This window comes from Diabrotica virgifera, chromosome 7, assembly GCF_917563875.1.
Source record: "Diabrotica virgifera virgifera chromosome 7, PGI_DIABVI_V3a".
NCBI classification, from domain to species: domain Eukaryota; kingdom Metazoa; phylum Arthropoda; class Insecta; order Coleoptera; family Chrysomelidae; genus Diabrotica; species Diabrotica virgifera.
Genome location: NC_065449.1, coordinates 245240399 through 245262257, shown reverse-complemented (window position 1 = coordinate 245262257; position 21859 = coordinate 245240399).

Sequence of the window (21859 nt, the reverse complement as noted above, 5' to 3'; positions counted from 1 at the left end):
AATCCTTTGAACCCACTGAATTTTCAATATTCTTCTGTAACACCACATTTCGAACGCTTCTATTCTTTTTATGTGTTGTCTCTTCAATGTCCAAGCTTCCATTCCGTATAGCAATATAGAAAATATGTAGCATCTTAGAGCCGTCAATCTGAGAGGCAACTGAAGCAGGTCTTTGTTTGTAAGCAGTGTCTTCATTTTTATAAATACTTGCCTTGCAGTTTCAATTCGGACTTTAATTTCTTTGCTTTGGTCATTTTTGTCATCGACCCAGGTTCCCAGATATTTGTATGTCTTTACTTTTTCTATTTGGGTTTGCTCTATCATTAACCTTTCATTTCCATGTTCTGTTTTTCAGACGATCATAAATTTAGTTTTTTTCTTGTTTATTTTTAGTCCGTATCGAATGCAATAATCGTTAATTCTATTTAGCAATTCTTGTAGCGATTCCAGGGTGTCTGCCATTATAACGGTGTCATCAGCGAATCTTATATTATTTACTATTCTTCCGTTTATAGAGATTCCATCACTAAACTCCGCTATCGCTTCCTGAAATATGGCTTCACTGTATAGGTTAAACAGTAGCGGCGACAGAACACAACCCTGTCTTACCCCTCTCTTTATATCAATATTCTCGAATTCTTGTTGTTCTATCTTTATATTGGCCTTTTGATTCCAATACAGATTTATGATAATTCGTAAATCTCGTCTGTCTATATCTCTGTTTTTCAATAATTCTATTAGTTTTTCATGTCGGACCCTGTCGAACACAGGAATAAATATCCAGGTTCATATCTAAGCATCTTTGAGAGAGGACATTAAACGCAAACAATGCCTCTCTTGTTCCAAGTCCTTTGCGGAACCCAAATTGGGTATCATCCATATCATATTCTAGCTTTCTGTATAATCTTCCATGAATCACCTTTAGAAATATTTTGAGGGTATGGCTTATTAATGATATTGTCCTATAGTCCGAACAATCTTTGGCATATATTGTTTTTGATATTGTTACAAAGGTGGACACCAACCATTCCTGAGGGATTTTTCCGGTTTTATATACATACTTCATTAAACAGATCCAGTAGTACAGGTAGAGTTTCATCGTCTAGACATTTCAGTAATTCCGCAGGTATTTCGTCTGGACCTACAGTTTTCCGTTTTTTTGCGTTTCGTATGCTTGTTCAATTTCCTCCATTATGATCTCTGGTCCCGTTTCGCTGTTGATTTCTTCCGGATCTTGTCTATTATCCTCAAACAGATTAGTTATGTATGTCTTCCACTTTTTTAATTTCTCCGTTACTTCTATAATTTTTCCATTTATGTCTTTAAGAAGACCATCTTTCTTTTTTCGCTCTGTATTTGTGATTTCCTGTATTTTCTTGTGCATGTTAAAGCTATCATACTTTTTAGAATTTAGAATATTCTTCTATTTCACTACATTGATTTGCCAGCTAGGTGGATTTGGTCTCTTTTATTTTCTTTCCTACTATTCTCTGTATTTCCTTGTATTTTGCCTTACTCCTGACTCCTGCCTTTATGTTTCCTTCTTTCCTCCATTAGCTCTAGGATTTCTCAAGTCATCCATCTCTGTTTTTTTATTATTTTTGTGGGTAATATCTTCTTTCCTGCCTCTACTAACGTTTCTTGTATCATGTTCCATTTGTCATTAACATCTGTTGTTTTTATCACGTCTTGTTTGATTTTCTTTAAGTTATCATTTATTTCTTGTTTTAACCTCTGACGTACAGGTTCTTCTTTTATATTTGAGACATCAAACATCAAACGAGTGGTATATTTGTTTGTTTCTATATATTTGTTTCTGTATATTTGTTTGTTATTAAAACTAGTTCTGCTTTTGTGATATAGCCCTTCTTAGGGAATTTTAATAAATATACCTTTTATAAAGGACTTTACTTATTTTTTGTAATATATGGTAGATCTTCAGCCAGCTACAGAAAAACCTTTTTCCTTGTGAAGTTGTTTAATGGTATGCCTAACCAGTTTTTTAGAGCAGCAGTGAACAGAGCTTAAGCAATCATGGTGATCACTAAAGCTCAGATTATAGGCAAAATGCCTTTTTTTGCCTATTTTGCCTATTATAATTGTTTTTTGCACTTTTTGCCTTTTTTCGTAAATTCCGCCTATTTGTGCCTTTTTTAAAATTTCATGGTACTACCCATGATTTTAGAGAGATATCGAAACCCTATTTAACATCGTCCTTTAATAAAAGATCCTTTATTTTGACATATACGCAAGCGCAGTATCGCGTCCTTTATTTTTGTCCTGTAATAAAATACAGGCCGCCCGTATTTAAGGAAAAATACAGGACAAAAATGTTTTAATAAAGGATCCTTTATTTTGACGTAACGTGTCAAAAATGTGACAAATTTGTCAAATTATGCGAAGAAACAAGAAAAAAAAGGCGTCTAACTTCACTTATATTTATGTTTTTATCAACAAATAGAATTTTATAAGTTATTTTTATATTTACAAAAAATATTTAATGTGTCATTTGTCAAAATAAGAGATTCCTTAAAACTGCTTTTCCAATAACTCTCATTAGACATATCCTGTTTGTCCTCTATTAAAAGATCCTGTAATAAAGGAACTTTTAACTTAGGGTTTCGATATCTCTATTATTCTATTACTAAACCATTCTATAATAAAATTTTGGGTCAATAATAAAATATCAATGGTTTGTTTATATAACAGATTTCTAGGAAAATGTACCTGATCGAGACTTGAGGGTTAACTATTTGGAAATCCCTAAGCTTTATTAGTTTATTATCAGTTGTACAGTCGGTTACTGTATCAGAGTTTAGTCACAAATTGCTATATCCTAGTTTAGTTTTGTTGCGTATACCGAAAAGCAAAAAACACGTTTTAAAACGTTTAAGACATTTGTGTGAAAAGATAACATCTAAATTAAGGCTATGGATCGCACCTTATTCGGAACTTTCTCTAGAAGGAGATGGAGCATTTTGTAAACCATGCGGCAAATCGGTAAGTTTTATTTTTTCTCTTTTTTTCTCGTCCCACAACATAACTAAATTCTGAAGCGGTTTTAGAAATCTAATTATTTTTTTTTAATTCTCAGATTTCAAGTAGAAAAAAGTACTTTATTGACCAGCATTGTGGAACCCCACTTCATTTGGAAAAATTAAATTCCTCTAAGTTAGCCCAAATATCTCTGCGGGATAGTTTAAGCAGTTCAAAAAAAAAAAGGAGGAAGACGCATTTAAATTTGATTTATGCCAGATGATGATTGCATCCAACATTCCTCTATATAAAGTTAATAACCCTAGTTTTAAATGCTTTTTCGAAAAATATCTTAATAAATCCTTACCGGACGAGAGTACATTGAGAAAACATACTGTGGAAAAATGTTATGTGGAATGTATTTCAAAAATTAAGCGGGAGTTAGAGGGCAATTTTTTGTATATTATCGTGGATGAACCGACAGATGTATGCGGCAGGTATATAGCTAGCTTAATGATTGGAATTTTGAACGAAAACTTTGCGAGAAAACCTTATTTAGTTGCCGTTAAAGAATTGGAAAAAACAAACAATTTAACAATAAGTCGATTTATACAAAATAGTTTAACAAACCTCTTTTTACCAAACCCTACACCAGTGAATAAAATAGTTTTAATGCTTTCAGATGCTGCGGCATATATGTTAAAAGCTGCTGTTAATTTAAAGATTTTTTATCCTAATTTAATTCATTGCACTTGTGTAGCCCACGGGGTAAATAGAATTGCTGAAGAAATAAGAAATCTGTTTCCGTTGGTAAATAATTTTATAAATTTTATGAAAAAAGTTTTTGTAAAGGCTCCGTTGAGGGTGCAAATATATAAAGAAAGACTTCCCGGTGTCCCTTTGCCACCTAAACCAGTAATTACAAGGTGGGGAACCTGGCTCGAAGCAGTTTTTTTTACTTTGAACACTTCAATGAAATTGAATTAGTTATGTCAGAATTTGATGATGATATTTCCGAAGCCATTCGAGAAGCAAAAAAAATATTAAAAAATCCCAAATTGAAACAGGAACTCGCTTATATCAATGACAATTATAAATTAATAGTTACCACAATTACCTTATTAGAAAAACAAGAGATAAATTTATGTGAGTCAGTAAAATTAATAGATAATTTAAAGACGAAAATTAAATCGGCACCTGGAAGTAAGGGTCAATTAATTTAAAAAAAAAATGAAATATGTTTTCGACAAGAATGAAGGTTTTTCGTTTTTATCTAATGTTGCTGAAGTTTTGAATGGGACATTTTCCGAGGAATTACAAATTATGACAGATTTATTATCCGCTCTGAAATATGCTCCAATTTCATCTGTCGATGTCGAACGTTCGTTTTCAATGTACAAATTAATTTTAAGTGGTCGAAGACATAGTTTTAAGACCGAAAATATTGAAAAACATTTAGTTGTTTCTATTAAGAGGAAACAGTAGCGATCAACAGGTAGCAAAAACGCGTTCCAAGATTGCGGCTTTAATTTTGAATATTTTTTCGAGATATTTGGCACACGTATTCGTAATATAATAAAGAATGGCGGTACAGAGCCCAATTTGAAAAATATATTAATATGTGAAAATTACTCTGTAATTAAACACAATATTAAAAAAACGAGCCTGTACCGCCATTAAGAAGAACAAAAAAATACACTTTCTTCAAATAAACTTTTTTATCCGATGCCTAGATTTTGTGTCATTTTGGAACTACTAAAATTTTTTATTTCATTAGTAGTTCCAAAATGACACAAAATCTAGGCATCGGATAAAAAAGGTTATTTGAAGAAAGTGTATTTTTTTGTTCTTCTTAATGGCGGTACAGGCTCGTTTTTTTAATATTGTATTTAATTACAGAGTAATTTCCACATATCAATATATTTTTCAAATTGGGTTCTGTACCGCCATTCTTTATTGTATTACGAATACGTGTGCCAAATATCTCGAAAAAATATTCAAAATTACAGCCGCAATCTTGGAACGCGTTTTCGCTACCTGTTGATCGCTACTGTTTCACCTTAATGATAAAATTTTAAGTGGTTATAAATAATAAGTTATATTCCTTTATTGCCTATATTTTGCCTAAATGTTAATATTCCTGCCTTTTTTAATAAAAATCTTTGCCTATATAGGCGCCTTTTTCTTCAATTTTTGTTGCCTATAAATCCGAGCTTTAGTGATCACCCACCTTTAGAAACTGTAGATTAAAAAATCGATGGCCAATAGAAGTTACACTGTACTAAGTTCTTCTGAAATGTGTTTATCTTTGTTTTTTTTCGCAGGAATTTCCTTCTCTAATATTGGCTTACAATTTTATCCCACACTATTCAGTTTCTCGATATTTTGCAGTTATATGGGTCTCTTGCGTTTCGTTAATTCGTGACTTAATCTAGTATGTTAACAACTGAGGATTGTGAAAGTAGGCACACTGTGTAAATTAGGCATTTGCCTAGACTTGATTTTAATTTTTTCGATTGTTTAATTAATACTAAATTGACAGGCCTCTTGGCTGGGTATTAGTGCTGTTAGCATATTAGAAATTGCCGATAGAACAAAATGACTTCGATACTAATAAGAGACATATTCAAATTCACGTCAATATCGTATACTTAGACAGATTTTTGTTGAACCGTTTCGTACATGCGTGATATACATATATTAGTTTTAGACGCTTGAGTAACTGTTCTGATTATATTTGATTTTCTTTTGTGAAATACGCCAAGGGCTCAAAATAATTAGTTTCACGCTTCAGTTTATTTATTGATAGCGAGGTAGATCCATTTCCTTAATAATTTAGTCGAGTAGTCGCATACACTTGCAGGGCAATGGCAGAACACTACAAAAATAGGTCAACTTCCAAATCACACTTTATTCATTCTTTTAAGTTTAGTCAGTGAAAATGTTATTAGAAAAGACAAATTAATATATCCAGTTTACTGATCCTTCGTTATCTTCAAATAGAGCATATTTCACTGAGACACTGACAATAACATTTTACACCTTCTTTGTATTCGATTTAGCCTAATAAAATAAAAAAAGTCAAAATGTAAATTCGTACATGTTAAAACAAATTTTATATCAAAGTTTAGGTGGGTATAAAAGATATTTTCAAAAAAGTATCCAAATCATACAAGGGGATCATTGTTTAAATAATTAAAAAGGGAACCCCCTCCGTGGCTCAGTGGTAAGAGCGCCTGCCTTTGGATCGAAAAAATCCGAAAGGTTGTGGGTTCGAATCTCACCAGGGTCAGAAATTTTTCATTTATTATAAATTAATAAATGAATATAGTTTCTGTCCTTGTGGGATCGGTACTCACCGGAGGGACCGCAGACGTTCGGATACAATTAGCGTCTCTTTGCAAAGACAATGACGTCGACTTTGCAAAGTAACAAGACACTTACTCAACACACACACTACACATGACACTAGGTACCTAACTGTTCAAAATTACTGTACCTACCATGCCAATGGCCATTAGTTGTCAAAGCATTAGCTAAATAAAAAAAAATATTAAAAAATTAAAAAGGGGTCATTTTTGCAAACAAAAATACTTTTTAAACTGCTGAGATAATTCACTTATTAATGAAGGTCTATGGGATTTTTTTCTGCAAAGTTGAAGGGTAAATATTTCACATAAGACTTACTAAATTAAATTTGACCCCCCATTTATTTAAATAATTGTATATAAAACTTTAAAAACTGCAAAAAATTATTTTTAGCGTTTTAAATAAGCACTATAAAATATCTTATTTTACAGACTAAGTTGCGCTATGTTACCAGTATTAAGCAAAAAAAATTGGTCGAAAAATATTTAATATTTTTTAAAATATTGAATTTGTTTCTTAAATGTTACTATATTTTCAATTGCAAAAACGCGGTTGTTGTCAAAAAAAGATTCACCTGCTTAAGATCTCATTATTTTTATTTATATGTATATTTTCGATAAATGTATTAATAAATTCAAATTTCGATTAAACTCCCCCCCAAAAAGAATTTGAAAATTATTCAAATTTGTTTATAGTTTGTTTTTTGAATAACGTCGCGGGGATTAATTATTTTGGAATGCCGTTTCAAAAATTGGGTACCTGGGAATTTTTTACTAATTAACAAAATTTTTTTGTTTCTTTTTTCTTCTTTTTTTTTTCTTGGAGTTATATTACTACGAGCCCTTAAATTTTATTAAAATGTCGAATCTCTGAGTTATAGATTCTAAACCTAATAATATTAAGATTTAACTAAAATATCTTAAATAAAATGTGGCTACTTACTGAGTCTTATTTAAAAATTTAAAAATTATTGTTACCAACTACTTTAATACTATTTAACCTATCCTTATCATACTTGGCAGAAAGTGTGGTTATTATACACCCTACTAAAATTGTGCTTAATAAACGTTTCTAGCTAGTGCCATAGTCGTACGACAGGGGATAGTGAATGATTGACCCTTCCCATTTTCTACGCCACTGAGTGAATTATTATTTTAGCGAAATTTTTCGATTCTCCAATACTTTGTATGTAAATAACTTTATTGGTATCGATAAAGTCATCAGTTTGAGAGATATTGGAAGTTTAGAATGAATGAATGAATGAATCAAAATAACTATGCTGTTTCATTTTTAACGTCAAATATCTCGAAAACTATTGACTTAATCGTTACCAGTAAAGAGTATATTATTTACATAGAAAGTATTGGAGAATCGAAAATTTTCGCTAAAATAGTAATTCCGTCAGTGGCGTAGAATTTGGGAAGGGTCAACCATTAACTATCCCCTGTCGTACGCCTCTGGTAGCAGCTAGAAACTTCTATTTATCACAATTTAGTAGACTGTATAGTACCCACACTTTCTAAGAAATATGATAAGGATACGTCAAATAGTTTGAAAGTACTTGGTAAATTTTTTTTTTAATTTTTAAATAAAACACCCTGTAACTCAGTAAGTAGCCACATTTTATTTAAGTGATTTTAGACCAATCTTAATATTTTTAGGTCTAGAATCTACAAGTTAGAGATTCGACATTCTTAATGAAACTTAACCCTAAAAGGGCCCGTAGTATGTAATATAAATCCAAGAAAAAAAAGAAGAGGAAAAAAAGACAAAAAAATTTGTTAATTAGTGAAAAATTCCCAGGAACCCAATTATCGAAACGGCATTTCAAAATTTTTAATCCCCGCGACGTTATTAAAAAAACAAATTATAAACAAATTTGAATAATTTTCAAATGCAATTTTAGGGGGAAGTTTAATTGAAATTTGAATTTATCAATACATTTATCGAAAACATACATAAAAATAAAAATAACAAGATTTAATACAGGTGAATATTTCTTTGGCAACAATCGCGTTTTTGCAATTGAAAATAGAGTAACATTTAATAAACAAATTCAATATCTCAAAAAGTGTTAAATATTTTTGGACCAATTTTTTTTATTAATACCGATAACATAGCGCAACTTCTCCTGTAAAATAAGATATTTTATAGTGCTTATTTAAAACGCTAAAAATAATTTTTTGCAAATTTGTTTTTAAAGTTTATGTATAATTATTTAAATAAATAGGGGGTCAAATTTAATTTAGTAAGTAATATGTGAAAGACTTACCAGTCAACTTTGCAGAAAACAATCCTATATACCTTCATTAGTAATTGAATGACCTCAGCAGTTAAAAAAGTATTTTTTTTTGCAAAAATGACCCCTTTTTAATTATTTAAACAATGATCCCCTTGTATGATTTGGATACTTTCTTGAAAATATCTTTTGTATCCACCTAAACTTTGATATAAAATTTGTTTCAACCTGTACGAATTTACATTTTGATTTACATGTAATGAAATTTTACTTTACTAGACTAATTATCAATTCAGCCCTTTTTCAAACGGGATTTTTAATAACAATTTTGATAAAATGTTTAAATTTTTTTAATAAATCTAAAATGAAAGCCTTAAGACTCGATTGAGATCTGCTAAATACCTCTAGTATCATTGTTTGGGCAAGTACATACATACTTAGAATAACCAAGAAGTTTCTTTTGAATGATATATTTGAAATTAAAAATCACACTAAATTTTTTCTTTTTTTTTCACCCCCGTAACTTATTAAAAGAAACAATATAGAAGTTTTCAGGAACTTTCTGCCCTCGGTAATAAGGCAATCTTTCATTCTGCGTTTAAATTTTTCAAAAATACTTATTAGTTTTATAATCAGGATTCGAAAAAAATGAATGCATTTAAAACACATTGGAGTGACATTTTGCGCCTATGGCCTTAATATCGGACGAAAGTAAGGTTTTACTTCATATCATATAATACATAAAAGAAACTATTAGACACTTTTCTGTTGCCACAAATCTTAGAGGAACAAGCGGGTTTTGTCCCAGGACAAGGTACAAGAACATATTTTTAATGTCAGACAGTTAATTGAAAAAATTCGCGAATTGAATATATCTAGGTTTATGTGCTTTGTTGATTACACAAAGGTCTTCGACAAAGTAAAGTAGCCGTAGACATACGTGGTCAATACTAGCGGAGATGGGGGACACCCCATCACTTTAATTCAGCTAATAAGACGTTTTTACAAAAATAATAAGTGCACAGTAAAAATAAACAACACATTTATATTATTTTAGAACAGAAGGCGGTGTCAGATAGGGTTGCATAATCTCTCCAACTCTGATTAATATATTTCATTATGGGTAAGGTACTAGAGACGGATGGAGTGGTGAAATATCAGTTGGAGGAAACAAAATCAGTAACCTGAGACGGCTATAGGAGAAATTCAAATACGAGTTAATGCTATAAAATATAGAAGGAAGACAAAAATCATGATAATAGATCTAGCTTTTTTTAACTATTTAGAATGGGAAATAAGCCACAATATTATTAAAAAATGATTTTTGTTAACACATTTTACATTTTGTATTTTGACAACGGCACCCGATTTGGGCGTCGAAACGTTAATAAAAATCATTTTTTAATAATATTGTGGCTTATTTCCCATTCTAAATAGTTAAAATTGTAAAAATGCCACAAGAAAATAGCTTCAGAACAAATAGATCTAGCATATAAAAAGTTTCATCATATTAAAGAGATTGGTGGTTTTGAAATGGTAGATAGTTTCATATACTTGAGGATCTTATAACAAACGAAGGAGAATGTGACAGAGAGATACGTAGAAGGCTTACTACCACAAGATCATTATGATTAAGCTTATAACAATTTGGAAAAACTCCACCATAACAGTGTACTCAAAATTAAGACTAATACGAGCACTCATTTTTCCCACAGTTACGTATGCATTTGAAACTTGGATCCTGAAGAAAGCAGATAAGAACAAATAGAGGCTTTTGAGATGTGTATATACCGCAGCATGTTGACAATATCCTGGGTTAAACATCGAACAATGTATCCATAATAGAACAACTCAATGTAAAAGATAGGTTGCTTAAACAAATACAAGAGAGATACTTACAGTATTTTGGACACATTGCCAGAAGAACAGGCACGATGGAAAACTTACCATCGAGGCAAAGTTGAAGTAAAAAAGACCGAGGACCAATGGGAAAATCTTTAAGTCATTGGGTGGATCCAAATAAAAACATTGATCAACTGAGGAATTCCTGAGGAATTCAAGAGTCCGAACAACTAGCCCAGAAGAGAGAACGATGGAAAGAAATTAAAAAATTTGATGGTGTCACCACATCCATATAAGTAGGGTTACCATAATTAATTAAGGCCAAATCCGGACAGGGGTAGTCCAAGGAAAAAAACATATCCTTGCCCTTGCCTTTTGACACCCCTAAAGTTAGTATTAGTATTATCAGCACAATGGCAAACTACTTTTAAATCAATAGAGTACTTTTTAATACATTTTAAAACATGTTCTACTAATGTTTCATCCGGTTTCACCCGGAAGTTCATCAAAAAATAAAAGTTTCACGTTGACACCTTCATTTTGCTTAAAATACCGAACACATACCGGAGTCAGTTTGATTTCGTTTCTGTCTGAACTATCAATTGTAACAGTAATAAAATTTGCATCTTTGAGATCTTCTAGTAATTTGTTAAATGTTTTTTTAAATATTTTTTTTTTAGTAAAGAAAAAATCCGGACATTTCTCATATCCGGTCGCCAATCCGGACATGTCTTTCAAATCCGGACGTAGGGTAACCCTACCTAGAAGGGACTCAGGACTGAGGAGGAGGATCCCTTATATACCGTTTAGAAAAAACCTGTATAAGATTTTTCCACAGATAGCCTGGGGTAAAACTCACCAACTATCTATCTGTAGAAAATCCAATACAAACATTAATTTCTCTAATGCTTGTTAACTCTCCTTGTATTTATAGGCCCTGTTGCTAATACATAATCAAATGAAACGTATATATTTTTAAAGCTTATTACCTGTTAGTTACTGCATACATTTTTACTAATCAATTTCAGAACACTTCCAGAATGATTATACTGATAACCGTAGGCTCCGAAACAGCTTGGATATCAAATAGACCCCGACGCAACTGTTTTCAACATTCAAGCATTCAGCAGTATGAACGAACTGATTAGGTATTAGGTTCGAAAAATGAACGAAACGAGTATCGAGTTTGTGAATGGAGATTGTAGCGTACAACGTAAATATTATCTAATATGTACTAAGATAAGAGAAGTGCGATAATTCTGGATACAGGAAATTGCGGCGCCGCGCGACCGGCCATTGTTACACAAGCCAAACGTGTCGTATCTATTGCACTCGATTTCATGTCACATGTCACAGCCCAATTTGCTGTTGCTGTGATTATTATGGTTTTCGGTGTAATTGTTGGCGAGAAAAACCTTTTTACTAATAATATTTCAATGAGGCTCTTAGTACTGAAAATGTCAATAACATTTTTCTATGAAGCTTCTTTCTTAGAGATTCTGAAACTGGAGGATTTCCACAATTTTCACTATATTCCTTCACTCGACCTTTCTCTCCAGTTCTTTCTGTCTTGCCAGTAGTGTTGCCAGGTTAGATTTGTTTTTTATCGGTACATAAGCAAAAACAAATCAGGATTTAGGGTTGTAGATCGGGACAAATAAACAACAATAGCCCAGTAAATAACCGTTTTGGAGTGTCATTTTTAGAGTCAACTCCGAATTGCATAAAAATCTGGTTTTAGGTTCTACTTACTGTCTACTTCAAAGTTGAACTTGTACCGTTGGTTGCTTTTACTTGGGGGGTGACAGTTACAGTTACCCCTTATCGGGGGTAAAAACGCGCGTTTAAAGTAAGTCCCAAAATGGATCAACAGACTAACTCTCAGAGAGCAGAAACTTTTCTTCTATATAATTTTTAAACTAAGTCAATACTTTTCGAGTAATTTTATCGAAAAAAATATTCTTAGCAAAAATGTAGCTTTTAAAAAAACAAAAAAAAAATGTATGTTCAGAAAGTCTCTAAAACCAGTAAAAGCAAAGTTGTAGCACGTCAAAAATACGTCAAATTCGTCAAATTCCATATCGAATTTTTCAACTTGAAATAACCAAAAAATTAAGCAATTTTCGGGCAAAACCTATTAAAATTTTTTAAAGTGTTTAAAAAAATCTTTATTTTTGTTTTATATAAAAGTCTTTAGCATTAAAACTAAGCGAGTTACGCTCAAAATAAAGTTGGCTCCTTTTTTATAAAAAGAATCGTGAAAATCTCCCCCTATTTAACACCGTCAATAAAATGAATCGTTACCGCTTTACCATTTACTTTATATGTGTATTAGTGTATTGTTTATACGATCTGTAAGTTTTACCGGTTGGGAGTGCTTAGTTTTCAAAAAAAATGGTTTTATAGTAAAAAAGAAATTTCTTAAAAATTGGAAAGTGCCCTTCTTTCAAAATAACTCAAAAAGTATTAGGGATACTACAAAATCTCAAGGAGTAAAAAGTATAAATATGATAGATTCATTTTGTTTTTCTGTACCTAAGACAAAAATTGGTTAAAATATGGCTGTTCATATTTTGCATACACTCGTGATTAGTGACTCGTTCAGGCCTTTTCAATCATGTAAACAATACATAAGTAAAGTAAATTGTTTGTAAAGCCGTAAAGATTAATTTCATTTGGGGTGCTAAGTCGAGGGAGATTTTCACGATTTTTTTACCAAACAAATAAGTCAACTTGATTTTGAGCATAACTAGCTTAGTTTTGATGCTAGAAACTTTTTTAAAATATAAAAATAAAGCTTTATTAAAAGAGTTTTAATTGTTTTTTTCCGAAAAGTTTCTTCATTTCTTGATTATTTCACGTTGAAATATTTCATTTGGAATATGACGAATAAGAACGTATTTTTTATGAGCTACAACTTTGCTGGCTGGGTCTATAGACTTTACGAGTTCACAATTTTTTTTCATTTTTTTATATTATGCTACCTACATTTATGCTAAGAATATTTTTTTCGATCAAATAACTTTTTGAGTTATTTGTGAAAATCGCATGAAAGCGTGATTTTTTGTCGAAAAATACACATTTTCAATCGTAAATAACTCGAAAAGTATTCTAAGTTAAAATTCTATAGAACTAAAAGCAACCAAAGCCGTCCAAATTTTCATGCAATTCGGAGTTGATCCTGAAAACTACACAGTGTCGCCGTATTTCCCGTTCATTTACTGGACTACAAGGTGTTTCTATAACCTGTATTTAATCCTACATAATAATAATAATCAGACGAAATTACAAAAAAAAATCGTGGATTAAGTAAATTATTTATTTTTTATTAAAATTATATTTTTCATTAGATTTTGCCGCTTAGGAGTGCCTTGTTTTTATAACTTATCTAGTTATAAAATTTACTGTAAGTCCTCCTGAAATTGGTTTTCGTGGGTGAAAATCGGGACATTTAGTGTCCCGATCAGACGGGACATTTAGTGTCCCGATCAGGTACAAATCGGTACACGTCCCCAGACCCCTGAAAATCGGGACACCTGGTAACGCTACTTGCCAGTCCCTTCCTGCTGATTTCTTCTTTCCATTGCTTTGTCCACTTCATCTCTGAAAGATGTTCGGGGTCTCACTCTCTTCCTATCGGGCTCCACTCTGTTATTTTATTTATCCGACGATTCTGGTCTGCTCTTCTGACATGTCCGTACTAGGTTAATCTCTTCTGTTCGATGTAGTCTATAATATCTGAGTTCATTCCCATTCGTTTCTTACTCTCTATGTTATTTGTTCGATCTCTTCTTGTTACCCTGCAGCTTCTCCTTAGAAATTTCATCTCGGTTGCTCTTATTTTGTTTTTGGTTTTCTTGGATCATCAGCGACATCAGTGATGATTTTGGACAGTACGTCTCTAGGAGTAGGTATAGGAAAACTTCATATTATTGAGGAGTTGTTAAATACAAGCGAATATTTGGACATTGTAAAATACTATGAAAGAAAATTTGACAGCAGAGCAAGATTCTGTCCTTCAATATGACGGTACAGAAGGACGGCACGGTCATACCTCGGAAAACGGGTCTAGGACGTTTCATCGCCGCCAGTTCATCGCCGGCCGATTCATCGCCGGCCGGTTCGTCGCCAGTCAGTTAATCGCTAACTGATATATTTCCGAATTTTTGACCAATTTTTAACAGTAACATTTATTATTTATTTTTAGTATTAATTAGGATTTCTAGGAAATACGAGATATGACCATTCCTGTTGCCATACTTAATCTTTTAATAGACTTTTAAACTTTTATAATATAAAATATAATTTAACACTACAAATTTAATACTATTTAGTATCAAATTTAGGGGAAGTAGAAATAGAACAGTAAATTAATATAATAATATTTTTATCTTTTTATTTGTCATAAGTTTTGAACTGAATTTAACGTCGTGTCGTGTCATCTCCCATAATACAAAATCAACTGACTAACTGGCGATGAAACGGCCGGCGATGAAACGGACGGCGATGAAATGGACTGGCGATGAACCGGCGGCATCGAAACGGCGGCGATGAAACGTCCCATTCCGCGGAAAACAGTTTGAAATATATGGACTTAATCGTATACCAGCTGCCAGCAGGATTTGTTTGCAAAATTAGGATTACCCTGTACGGTTTTTGAAGTGATTTTATAATATGCCTCACCTATGTCCTACAGAAAGTTTGTGTCACAAGATGGAAAACGCTTCGTAGACATCCAATCATAAAATCACCGATTTGAAGCAAAATCTTCAACAAAGACTGGATTCCTTTACACCAGAATTGTGCCGTGTCTTAGACTATGTCTTAAAGAATTTGGAGGGCATAAGAGACAGAGGTGACGTTGCCAAATTGATTCTGTGTGGATGCTGCATTATTTTGAAAGGTTCAAGTAGGTATGCTTAGTGTATGAGACCAGTCATGAACCCTCGATTGTTCAAGCTGATAGATGAAATTATAAAAAAGCAAGAACGTAAAAAGGATACCAAATGGGGAAAACAACTTTGTGTTTGGAACTAAAAACACTTGAAAAATAATTATTTAGTTTTACATATGTACTTAAATAAATTATTCATCACAAAACACTTTTAATTTGTTAAATATGCTTTGCATAATCTTTAAATAAAAAATGTTACCTTTAAATGCGTCAAAAATATTCCGACAAAATATTTGCAAATTTGATAAATGCTCACCTTTTCGGCAAAAAATCTGGCGCGAATCTATCTATCGTTTGATTTCCCCTTTCGCAAACCATCCTGTCCGCAGACCGGATTTTGCTCTAGTTTACAGCTGCCGACAGCGCTGGAGTGGCTCTTTTTGACCCAATAAAAATTGAATCCCTACTCCATGAAACCACTACAAATTAGTAACTTTTGATACTTCCTATTTATAGCTTTATATTTGTTTCTGTTTCAATTGTTTGCTTATGTTGTAGTGTTTGTCGTTTATGGGTTCTTTAATAGGATATTTTTGTTTTAAATGGTTTTTTGCCATTTCCTTTATATTATACGCCGCTACATATTCTCCACATTGCTTATAGCTACTATAGCTAGAGAGCTGGATCCTTACAAAAACACTAATGAAAAGATTGGTGGTTGAGATGTTGATCTATTGACCAAGATTACAGATGTTGGGTTGATCGAATCAGAAATAAAATAGTTTTAGACCGATTGACAAAGAGCACAGAAATAACGAAAGCAATAAAAGTTCGAAAGTTACAATATTGAATATTGTAACACGAATACCGAAGAGGTGTACACCTTTCTACACCCAAAAAAAAACAATTCTGTCACCGAAATCTCTCGAGAGTGGTATCAAGAGACATCCGCTAATAATCTATTTCGAGCTGTCGTAGACAAAGTTATTATTGCCAATATGATCACCAACGTTAGATAATACGACAGGGTACTGAAAGAAGAAGAGAAGATCAGTAGGAACCTAACAACAACATGGATGTCACAAAATTGGGTGAAACTACATTGACAGTTCCATCGACAAGCCCATTGAAGAGTTGAATAGAAACGTGAAGATCAAAAGGACAATCCAATAAACAGAATTAGAAATGAAGACAGAATAATAATGATAAGAAGAACTATAATTGAAGATATAGGCCTGAAACAATATTGTTCCGAAAAAGGCTCATAACCAGCTGTGATGTCACTGATGAAGATGATGATAGTAGTTTTTATTATAGTTTGCAGGCATTTAGTTTACTACTCTTAAACTTACTAATAATCCATTTGAAATTATTAGTTATACTTATTTACATAAACGCATTAAAAAAAGTAGTTGCAATCATAAAAAACTTACGTTTTCATTCTTCAGTCCGGCACTGATCATCGAGGTGAGGCACGAGTCAAGTTGGAAGTTGGAAGCAGATCACAATGGCGGGCTGTTTTCTAAGGTGGCAGGTGAGGAACAGCTGAAAAAGAAAAGAAAAAAGGGTCGTCAAAAAAAAGTTTATTTCGTAGTAGCTATTAAATCACCGTCCCAATTGAGCTAACGTGTAGTAAAATAATGTCGGCTTGTTGGGACTTGTCGATTTATAAGAAAATAATACAGTATTATGTTAAAAAAAAAGAACATATGGCAGGTATATTTATATGTGTATTAGTGGTTTCCTTGACCTGGTTTGTTATAGGGGTGTCTTTATTAAAGTTGAGTAATCGCTAAATGATGACGATGACAAATGCAGACAAATGTTTATTTTATCAGATCGGATCCCGCTAAGTTTACTGGAAACTAAGTTTAGAAAACTAAAATCAAAGAAGGAAAAAATGTGTGTTAGCAGAAAAAAATACAAGTGGAAAAGGAAATATGTACATAATAGTAGGGGAGGAAAGTATGCTAAATTTGCAGTTACTCGAGCGTTATGGGGACCTATTGGGTTGTGAAGACTAGGTCCTAAAACCAAAAAAGTTAAGTTTTCCATAAAATGGGGGACTTTCCATTTTTTAATTTAATTTTCCATTTCCGACAATCGTTTTTTCCGATGATAGCGGCATCTATCTATAATTCGAAAAAATGTCTCGAATAAAAGTTGATTATTTTTACGTAAATAATCCAAATCTGCAATAAAAATTGGAGGCTCCTATTTAAGATTTTAAAGTAACCCACCACTCCACCTCCGTGGGAGGTCGTGTTTGGTGCCATTCGATAGATTTTTCAAAATATTGAATACGTATATTTTGCAGTTTTTCGATCTAATGTTTATTTCGCGAAATATCGCGGGGTTCGTATTTAAAATTTTAAATTTACCCCAACCCTCTCGGTGGGGGTCGTGTTTGGTATCATTCGATAGATTTTTGAAAAATATTGAACACTTATTGTTTAGTTTTTCGCTCTGACTTTGTGAAACTTTGTGACTCGCCAGATTTTTGAAGTATACACTGTTTTGCATGTACATACTTAACTTACCTTATCTTAATCTGACAATTTTGAGTTTTTCGAAGGATAGATTTTTTTCGGACCACCCTTACCAAACTCCTCTGTATTAAGAGACAATATTTGGTAGAGGTACATTTACAGGGTAAAAGGTTTCTCCCCATGTGATCATCTGACGCGCTCGAGTAACTGCAAAAATCCCCGCTTGGGCTCCCCTACCATAATCAACACAAGATAACTGTCAAATTTACTCCTCGCAAAAATTTACAAGAACTTTTCTTCTTCTCCTTCTATAAACTCTTTTAACCAGCTAGCTAGAGTATCGAATTTTTTGTTGTGTTGGTGCTTGTGTCTATTCTTTTTTTCCAATCTTTTTGTTTCTCGATATCATTTTCTTTTCCCAGTTTATCCCCCTTGCTTTACCTACTTTTATAATTTCATTTATCCAGCTTTTTCTGGACCATTCTCTCTTTAGTTTCTTTTCGATTTTAAATACCTTCGAATATTCTCTTTGGCAGTCTTTGGTCATTTTTCGTCTCCCATCTTCTCTATGTGCCCAAACCATTCCAATTGTTTCTGGTTATTTTTCTTATTATGGATTCTTGTTCTAGTTGTTTTCTTATTTGATCATTACTGAATCTGTTTTACACGGTGTTGTTATTTTCCTTAATATCATTAATTTACTTTCATGTTGCTTTTGTAGAATCCAGCTTTCACTTGCATATGTAACTATTGGTATGTAAGTATATGTAAGTGATATGTAACTATTGGTATCATATTATATAAAAGGAATTTAGTTTTTTTTTTATTTATTTTCTTCTTTCTGTATATTGTTTTATTTAGCGTATAGTAGAGTTTGTTAGCGTTCTGTTTATCATCTTCAAATCGAATTTCCCATTCCATTTAAATGTTGAGATTTTCTATAGTTTTTGTCCTTAATATGTTTTTGTCTTTGCATTTTTGCCACTAAAAGGCATTATCTTGCTTTTCTTGATATTTACTGTCATCTTTTATTTCTCTCTCTTCTATTTCTACGTTTGCTATTTTTTTTTAAACTAAATCGTATTTCAATTTGTGTAGGGGTAAGTTGATTGTATCCAACTGTTGTTTGGAGGGTCCTCATTCTAGATCTCGTGTTTTTTATTAATTTATCCATGATTATTATAAATAATAGAGGGCTCAGAATATCTCCTTGTTTCCTACGAATCCAGTCTTCTTTTTCACACTTTTTATCACTTTTGATCTTTTGGTCTATTTCCTCGAATACGATTGTATCTTGCTTATTTAATCTTCTTTCGTCCATCAAATCGCCCATTGAATATTCGCCTATCATTCAGTTCTACCTTGCTTGTTGCTCTGCCAATAACTTTTCTGCTATACTGGCATTATGGAATTTTTAATATCGACGCTTCTGACGCTTTTAGTAGACGCTTCGTCTATTTTGGACTCATCTTGATAGCTTGACAGGAGCTGAGGTTCTTATTTATTTTCTGCAAAGCTTTTTGCCTCATATACTGATTCTCTGTTGCTTGCTTGCTTAGTTCTTATTGCGGTGTCTACTTCTCTGTAAAAGAACCAGACATAAGTAGTATCAATCTTGATCTTCTAAAAATGGTAATAAAAAAACTGATGAAAGAAATTATTAGGAACGAAAATTTATTAACACACTGTGAATACATCTTTGTGTAACACATCTTTGTTCAACATACGAAGAGTTAAAATAATAATTCGTTTAGTTTTTTGTGGTTGTGTGTCTTAAAGAATTTTTATTGCCCATTTTAAATCTTAACCAACCTATTTTTGTCGGTCTATTATGGCGGGTCAAAAATCTAATACAATCACCTACTTGTAATAGCTAAAAATAGTCCAATAACAGAAAAATCAACCGGAAGAAACATCAGTATACGTTTTAAAATAACCCAGATTCTATTTTTGTGTAAACTAGCAGCGTAGTTTTTTTGCATAAACGGAAGTAATTTGCGAATAACATGAATGTTTTTATACAAATTGATATTTCAAGAGTTAACGAAAACAAAAAAATTACTGCTGTCTGCTCTCCGCCAAAACATAACCTAAATTTTTTTCGAATTTTTGAAAAGATATGACAGAAGACTCATGATTGGTGGTGATATTAATGACAAGCACACCCATTGGGGTTCCAAGGTTCATCATAAACAAGGGAAGGGAACTCATACTGTTAAGCAATTAAAATGTTAACAGGTACACTGACATATTGGTCTACTGATCCCAACAAAATTAGACCTGATTGAGGATATTGAGGAAGCATGGGACATGAACTCCGTCCGAAAATATTACCGAAGTGATACCGTTATTCAAAATCAACTCCTAAACTAACTAATAGACAGATTAGCAGAGTTTTCAGTTTCATCTAGAAGAAACAATCAATTTGAAAGTTTCATTGAACAGTAAACATGACTTGATGTATTTTGCTGAAACAAGATATGGACAGTAGCAAAAGTCATAATGATCCTTAAACCCGGAGAGTAACCAAATAAAGCATCATCGTAAGGCCGATTTCCTTACTACCTGTAATTTCGAAGCTATACGAGAAGCTATTGGTTAAAAGGCTGGAACCTCTCACAGACGCTAAGGCCCCAATTCTATCACTCAAATTCTAGAACAACGGATATAATAGACAGGTCACTAGAAGAAAATAAATATTGTTCCACTGTCTTCCTCAACGTGGCCGAATATTTTGATAAAGTATGGCATGAAGAATTAAATAAAAAGTAAGCAAGGTTTTGCTAAGTAAATACACATCAGTGTTGCCAACCGCATTTCTCTAGATTATCCGATGATCGCTCGAAAAAGATCCGATTTGTCACGAAAAGATAAGCTCATAGGCGTAACCTGGGGGTTGGGGGGTTATAACCCCCCAATTTGGATGTACTTCGAGCTCTCTACGCTTAACACCATTACTATTCTATACCTCCCAGAGACCATCCAGTACTTGTAACCCCCCCCCCCTTGTGTTTAATGTTAAAACATTAAAAACCTAAAGATGTACGTAATGCAAAACACACAAAAAATATAATATAATAAAGTACAAAATTCCTATTTTTTATTTTGCCATACGTTACACTGTAACATTTTTTTACGGTGTAAATTTTGCACAGCCAGTATTACCGACACTATCTTTTGTCGCCAATACCTAAAGCCCTAATTGTAGATGTATTTAAGAGGTTTCTTTTATCTGCTTGTATATTGAATACATTAATGAAAACTCTTTCTACACTAGCCAGTGGCGTAACCAGTGTTGTAACCCCCAGTTTTGTAACCCCCCCCCCATTGGGATGTACTTTGAGCTCTATACGCTTAACACCATTACTATTTTCCTAGCAAGAGACCCTCCAGTATGCAGCTGTAACCCCCCTTAGGATCTTCCTGGTTACACCGTTGACATTAGCGTTTGAAAATGGTAGAACGAATAGCAATGAAAATACTTTTTTTTTTTAATTAGGAAACAAATATATATTACCTTCATTTTTTAATTTCACCATTTATCCATTATAAAAAAGTATTTTCACAAACCAAAACTTATTTCAACAGACGTTTACTTAAGCACTGCACTACATAAAATAAAAATAAAACTAAATCGTGCAGTAGCTACCATAAGTTTAAAGACTAAAAACACATAAATAAAATCTGACGTCAGAATCCCTGTTTTTGAAATTTGAATTGGATCAGTATGGCTTAAGTGGAAACATTTGTGCATTCAAATTCCAAACAAAACAATTCGCACAGGTCGTTTTGTCCCTTCTTATCTATCCCTACTTAGATAATTACCATGAAAAGAATCGGATGTCGCTAACATTCATCCAATATATAGGTTGTTTATAGAAATTTGGGTGGAACCAAAGAAAATTAATGTGTTGTTGGGAATAAATGAATGAGAAGCGGATTTTTTTAAGTTTATTTTTGTTATTAGTCTGTTGTAGTAGATTGATAGATACACCGAAAAATATACGCAAATATCCGATTTATTTGAAGATACGAAGAAGATACGACAAC